A 7,756-nucleotide genomic window follows, 5' to 3' on the forward strand; every position below is an offset into this window, starting at 1 on the left:
CCAGTCTGGGCAGGAAAATCCATGAAACTCTTATCTCCATCAAGCCTCCGGAAAACCGGAAATGCCTCTGAGATCTGAGGATCGCAGTTCAAAGCCAGTCTGGGCAGGAAAATCCATGAAACTCTTATCTCCATCAAGCCTCCGGAAAACCGGAAATGCCTCTGAGATCTGAGGATCGCAGTTCAAAGCCAGTCTGGGCAGGAAAATCCATGAAACTCTTATCTCCATCAAGCCTCCGGAAAACCGGAAATGCCGGTGTAGTTTAAGTGGTACAGCGCTAGCCTTGAGCTGAAGAGCTAGCTCAGGGACAGCGCCCAGGCCCAGAGTTCAGGCCCCACGACCGGACTTCCCCCCCAAAATAATAATACAATAAACTCACTTCATTTTATGGAACTGTAATTCATGTTTAGACTAGCTTCTAGATCAACATACTGACTTAAGTTATTATTAAACAATTAGGATTTTGTCAAGTATCAACAGAAGTATAAGAGTTGAGAACTATAAGATATATGGGAACAAATATTGATGTTTCTGGAAGACTCTCAGAAAATTACATTGCCTAGTAGGTTAATATTATGACTAAACTATTAGCTACTGCTTGAGAGATCTGTCAACTCTGTCTCATTTTGCATGAACTCAGTACATAAGATAACTTTAACATTCTGAATATCATATTAATGCACAGTCATATTTTAGTTGGGATAGCAAACTATATAATCACATGTGTAATACATATGTATATAGAGAAAGAGAAAAAATGTGATATGCAAATTGGCTTAACTGATTTAAATAAACATATTTGATAGCTTCAATATGACAGAAATTTAAAATCAGAAATTGTAATTATGACTGCATGTTTAACTTTAAGCACTAATATTTATTTAATACAGAATTATTTCTTAGATTAGTTTTGATTTTCTTTGAACATAATTTGATATTTGATAGGGGTTGCAAAATATAGTATGTATAACCATATCAATTATTTTAATCATGGTTTGTATTTTTTTGCTTCAATTATACATTTGTAAACATTATTTTACCCTGCTACCAACAAAATAGGTTTTTTATTCTCTTCTTCAATTCATCATAATTGATAAGTTTTTTCAAATGTTTCAAAAGTTATATTATCAATGAAATTTTATCTTTAAGCATTCATTCTAGAGCATTTCCTATATTGGTTTTATAAGCATGTCTGATGAAGTTGGGTAGCAATCACAATCTAAAGGTCAGGTGCAGCCTGGTTTTTTGATTTATACTATCAATTTACCAACAGTAAAATTACACCACATATCCTCACAATGGTCTGAGCAAAGTTACTTGCAAAAATAATTGAAGTTCCACAATTTACTCCTCTTTATATCTTAGTTATGATTTATGTTGATGTTTACTATTGCATTTCTTCTTTGAATTAGTATTTTGCATTATTTTTAAAGAATAATCGCTGGACGCTGGTGGCTCACGCCTGTAATCCTAGCTATGCAAGAGGCTGAGATCTAAGAATCAGGGTTCAAAGCTAGCCTGGGCAGGAAGGTCTGTGAGACTCTTATCTCCAATAAACTACCAGAAAATTTGAAGTGATGCTGTCGCTTGCCTTGAGCTGACAAGCTTCGGGACAGCACTCAGGCCCAGAGTTCAAGCCCCACGATTGAAAAAAAAATAATAATCACAAATATTGCCTTTTATAATTTCACAAACATTTTAAACTATGAAAACTATGGTTAATATTATGAAAACTATTGTTAATATAATATGTTATTACTTTAGAATTACTAAAGAGTAAATTTTTGTTGTCATTATTGATTGCTGCAACCAAGGCTTGAACTGAGGGCTTTGTGCTCTTGTTTGGTTTCTTTGTTCAAAGCTGACATTCTATCCCTTGAGTCAAGTTTCCAAATCTAGCTTTTGGTTGGTTAATGGCAGATAAGAATCTCATGGACTTTAGTTCATGAAGACTCGTCTTTTTTTTTTTTGTAAAGATGCTGTACGGAGGGGATACAGTTACATGAGTAAGGTAATGAGTACATTTCTTGTCGAGCATTGTTACTCCTCCTTTGTTGTTCTCCAACTATCCCTTCCCTCCTCCACCTCCCTCACTCCTCCCTGCACCCCCCCCCCGTATTTGCAAAGTTCATTTCCAATGTAGTATGTTCTGGGTATCATTGTTGCAATGGGTCATTCTTTCTGTGTCCTGTTTCAGAATTTTGTGATTCTCCTTCCCTTGCCCTTTAGACAAATATATATATAAGATGCAGGGTATCAAAATCATTTGCAATGAAAACAGCCTCCTCACTAATAGTAGATTATGAGCATCAACCACCATTGACTGGCTAAAAGAATAAATTTCAAAATGTTTATCCCCTCCCCAAATTATGAGAAGTGACAGAGATGTTAAATAACTTATAGTGTATTCTATTATTTAGAAATACATAAAAACATGATGCTAAACCCTAATGGCTAATGGTCAATTAAAAATAAAATTAAAACATCTAATTACTTAAGGAGGGGCAATCTTTCTGGTTTAGGAAAGAGAACCTGTTAGGTTGTGATCAGGTCTATTAGAATCAGACCTTGAAATGATCATTCATGCTTTTTTTTTGGGGGGGGGGGTCCGGTTGTCGGGCCTAACTCTGGCCTGGGCGCTCTCCCTCAGCTCTTCAGCTCAAGGCTAACGCTCTATCACTTGAGCCACAGAGCCACTGCTGGCTTTTTTCTTTTTGCTTATGTGGTGCTGAGGAATCGAACCCAGGGCCTCATGCATGCAAGGCAAGCGCTATACCACTGAGCCACCTTCCCAGCCCCTCATTCATCTTTTTGTTGCTTCAAGATTAGATTACTGAAATTCCTCATTGGCTTTTGGCCCAACAGGAAGCTTCATAAATATTAGCTGGTACAAAATGTTTTCAAATTCTGCCTGCAAAGACCTTTGTCTAAATGTAAGTCCAGGCCTCCTTCTAACTTTCTTTTTTCCAAACTTTGAACCATATACTGATTACAAAAAGGTATCTTCCATAAAAATTTTAGGGCCATTGATTCAGTAGATTAGCAGCTGTTTTTGTTTTGCTTAAAGTACTCTGAAGCAAATATTTTGTTTAGCTAGACTAGCTTATAATTACACATAATAAAGCTTATACAGTTGTCTGGTACCATCAGATGTAAAATCTTCCAGGTGAATATATTTCACATGTATAAACAAAACTTTATACCATCAGCTTTTGTAAATATGAAAATAGTTTGAAAATGTATTTACCAATAAAATCATGTTTGTCTCTGCATTGTCAGAACCTACCTCACTACAATATCATTACAAAATATCATTACAAAATATAACATGTGCTAAGTTTAAGAGTAATCTTAATGTCAAAACAAAAATCAAACTTTCTGATCTTCATTTAAGAAATGATTTTTTAATCTGTGACTTAAAAATGCTTAATAAAAATGATGTGTATGTGACTATGCATATTTGAGTTAGGGTTACAAAGATATATCATGTTAAATTTAAAAAATCTGTTTAAAAGTTCTTAAAGATTGTTTAAAAATACTCATCAATTCATTAAAATTTTTTAGAAAAAGAATCAGATTTTGTTCCCTTCTCTATTTGTTTATTATATATTTTAAAGAAATTAATGAACATATGTTATGTACAACATATTAAAGTAAGATTTTAGAAAAAAAAATTTGTATCCCTGTCCATACTTTTGTAATATTTTTGTACATTAAAATTTAGCCTCGCAGGACTCAAAAACTTGTTAAATTTGTCCCATGAAATTATTTAAATAGCAATTACTAATATGTCTCTGAGCTAGGGGTAAAATTTACACATAATTTATGGACTAAAGTTCGAAGAGGTATTACAGTATAAATCTTGTTTAGTAGGACTAATGAGATATTGACCACTTGCTCCATGCTTCACAGTATCTTCATTTGGAACCCTGAACAGGTGATAATGTTAATAACTGGGAGTATTTATACACCCTAAGTTAGGAGTAGACAAATTCATCCATGAATATTCATATTAACCCATTATTTACATAATAAAGAAGTTTACTGCATAAAAGTTGGAGACTGCATCACATTTTAGTAAAAACCATTGTTCCTAATAAATCAGTACTATATACAATTACTTGAAAATGTCAATGAAATTAATAAATTACAAGCATGCAAAAACACTAGCATGCAAAATTCATTCTAAGTAATTTAATTATTTGTTAGCTATTGTTAAGTAATTTAAATCACTTCTTTTTTTAGTGAAAACAGATTTCTTTTCATGGAAAATTATTCACATGTGTTTAAATTATACTTATTTTAAAATATTTGGCAGGAAACAATTTTCTCTGAAAAATATTATCTGTTCACATACTTGTATCATTATTTTAAAGAGGACTCCATTGAAGATTTTGGTGGGCCTTGTAAATGTTTATGTTGTATAATAAATTTTCACAAATTCAGTTTCTTTAAAAGAAAAATTGGATACTATTCAATTATAAAGAAACAAAACAACCATGAAAAAGATCAGAAAACAAAAGAAGGCAAGATGGCAAGAAAAATAGCTCCTTGATAGAAAGATCTTACTTTGATGTAAGGGACTCAATTCAGTGCCTGATGCAAGATCTAAAAATATTGATATATTTCATTCTGCATAGCACCTGACTATAAAGAAATATCTGTCATAGTGTATCTGACAATAAAACAGGATTATCTTTCTACGTGATTTCTTAGCTCTCTACCCAGGAGTAAGGAAGGAGAGGTGGAGTGGTCAAAGACAATCTCTACACATATGTCTTGCTCTGTCTTCTTGCCAACATGATTTTAGAAGTTTAGTTCAAACTTTCTGTATCTGCACATGCATATTTCAGTAAAGTGAAATAATTTAATGTAAACATGCTTTTGATTAGCTGGTATGAACAAGCCAAACTCCTGTATTGGTTTTGGGCACATTAATGTTTTAAGAGTTTAACTGAATACAGACCTTCATCACTTGAGTAGTATAAAATAAGTAGCTGGGCTCTCAGAAAAGTGTTGAGGAAATAGTGTAAATAGTAGTAGGAGAATTTTTTGTTTTGAGCTTAATATAGCTCACACTTACTTGCTTATATTTGAATAAATGAGCCAAGCCTCTAGACCCTAGTTTTAGATTTTATCTCATTTTGGGAAAAAGAAGTTCTACATCCTATCATTGGTCTTGAGTAAGAGAAATTGTGGTTCTTCAGACACATGTGGGAAGGATGAAAGGTGAGAGAGGAAAGCAGGAGCAGACCAGAGAGGGGGGTCCTGAGCCTGTAGTTGAGACCTTCAAATAACCTTCCCTCCCACATACCACACTGCAAAACTAGTCTTTGGGGATATTGGTTTCTGAACTTTCAAAATGTGAATATCCATCAAACAAACTCAAGTTATTTAATGAAGAAAGAGATAGCATACTTGGTTTTGGTTTTTTATTTTTCCTAAATTATTGCTATTTCAATAAGCACTTATTTTAAACCCTTTAATGTCATTTATAAGATATTTAGCTTTAAATTCCATTGTAGCATCAAATCTATTTGTCCATGTAACCCCTCTGTACAGTATGTTCACAAATAAAATAAAATTAAATTAAAAAAAATCTATTTGCCAAAAATTCATTTCACCATTTTACACTTCAAAAAGGGAAAAAAAAGTATAAAGAAAACTCACTATTTTGTAATGTGACAAGAATTTACCTTTCTCTAAGTAAATTTTAAATTATTTTTATTATTTTTATGTAGTTGAGTATCCATTCAACAAAGCAATACCAAGCAAAAGAGATTACTGGGCACCAATGGTCTTTAATCCTAGGTACTTGAGGGGGTAAGATTTGCTAGTGACAGTTTCAGGCCAGCCAAGGTAGATAAATTTGGGAGACTCATCTACAATTAAGCAGCAAGAGGCTAGCAGTGGAGGTGTGGCATAAAGTGGTCCAAGACCAGCCTTGAGCAAAAAAAGAAGCTCAGAGTATGTAAGGCCCTGAGTTTAAGCTCTTTTAATGGCACCAGCAAGAAAAGAAACAACTTTAATAATACAAAAATAAAATGATATAATGAATATATAGCATATTTTGATTCAATTTAAGTAGTTGATTTTTGTTAAAATGAAAATAAAATGTTAACGAAACTAAGTTATTCACCAAAGGAGGACGTTTTTAGGACTTTTACTTGCTTAAGTCTGTAATCAACTTTCTCCATTTCCCATATAGTCTGGATAGCAGACATGATAGATTAATTATAGTGTGAATTTTGTTTTGTTGAGATCGGAATGTTTCTACTTTTATATTGAGGCTGATTTTGAAACATGACTTAATGTTTTCCTTCTGCATTACCATTCTCAGTGCTCAGTGGACTTTTAAAAGAGTGGTTAATTGAAAGATTAAATGTATATATTGTTTCATATTGTCTGGGAGTTTTAATGGTAATTGAAAAATATAATGGAACAATAAGAAAACTTTAGTCAAATAAAATATATAAAAGGCCAAACATTTCACAGAAAACAATTTAATTCACTTACCTAGAAGACTGAAGTGATATATCTGTTATAAAAGTGTAGATCATAAGATTCTTATGAGTACTGGACACATTAAAGAGCAGAATCAAAATCTCATTTTAGTTGGTACTATTTGTCATAAAAACCTATGAAAGTGCCAGGCGCCAATGGCTCAATCCTAGCTACTCAGGATGCTGAGATCTGAGGATGGCGATTCAAAGCCAGCCAGGGCAGGAAAGTCTGTGAGAGTTTTATCTCCAATAAACCACTAGAAAACTGGAAGTAGTGCTGTGGTTCAAGTGGTAAAGCACTTGCCTTGAGCTGAAGCATGCAGGTTCGGCGTCTAAGGCCAGAGTTCAAGCCCCATGACAGACAAAAAAAAAAACTATGAAAGAACAGTATTCTAATTCTGATATTATTGCTTGATTTATTTAATCACTCCTTATGTCTTATCCACTCACATTTTAGTACTTATTGCTGCTGTTTAATTTTGTCTTTAAACAATATCATTTTGTTCCCCTGTTCATGTTTCTTGAAAACATGGCAATCCACAGTAGAAAATAAATATGTCATCTAGATAATGGAGATTTCTCTGATATTTAATTCTATTTTCTAATTAGGCTACAAATGTACTCTTTCCTTCCCATTGCTTCCTCCTAGATGAGTCTCTCTTATTTTTTTATTGTGTTTTCCATTACAGCTTTCTCATTTGCTTCAAAAATTAATACCCAGAAAGCTTTGTCTGTATTTCCTTTTTCGGTTTATACTTGGTAAGCAGGTTCTCCATAGCTGATCTAAAAGCCTACTGTTTATTTGCAATGATTATTTTTTGAGATAGAATCACATTTTTTGCCCAGGCATCTACTTAGACTGTCATCCTCCTATTTTATCTTCCTATTGTAGCTGGGAAAATAATTGCAGACCATTTGTATGCTTCTATGACTTGCAGAAAGGATTTTTCTGATCAAGCTGATCTGCATAGCATATTCTTTTTTTTTTAATTTAATTTAGTTTTATTTGTGAACATACTGTACAGAGGGGTTACAATTGCATGAGCAGGATAATGCGTAAATTTCTTACCAAGCATTGCAGCCCCCTCCTTTGTTTACCCTTCCCATCCCTTCCCAGCCCCCCCTCCCCCCATCCCAATCCTTCTCCTTCCCCCCCCCAGCCCCCGCACCAACGTTGTAAAGCTCGTTTTGGACATGACAACTTGTACTTCTCATTGTTGCATCAGATCCACCTGTATCCTTAAACAACTGGT

This window comes from Dipodomys ordii, unplaced genomic scaffold, assembly GCF_000151885.1.
Source record: "Dipodomys ordii isolate 6190 unplaced genomic scaffold, Dord_2.0 Scaffold1, whole genome shotgun sequence".
In the NCBI taxonomy this organism is placed as follows: domain Eukaryota; kingdom Metazoa; phylum Chordata; class Mammalia; order Rodentia; family Heteromyidae; genus Dipodomys; species Dipodomys ordii.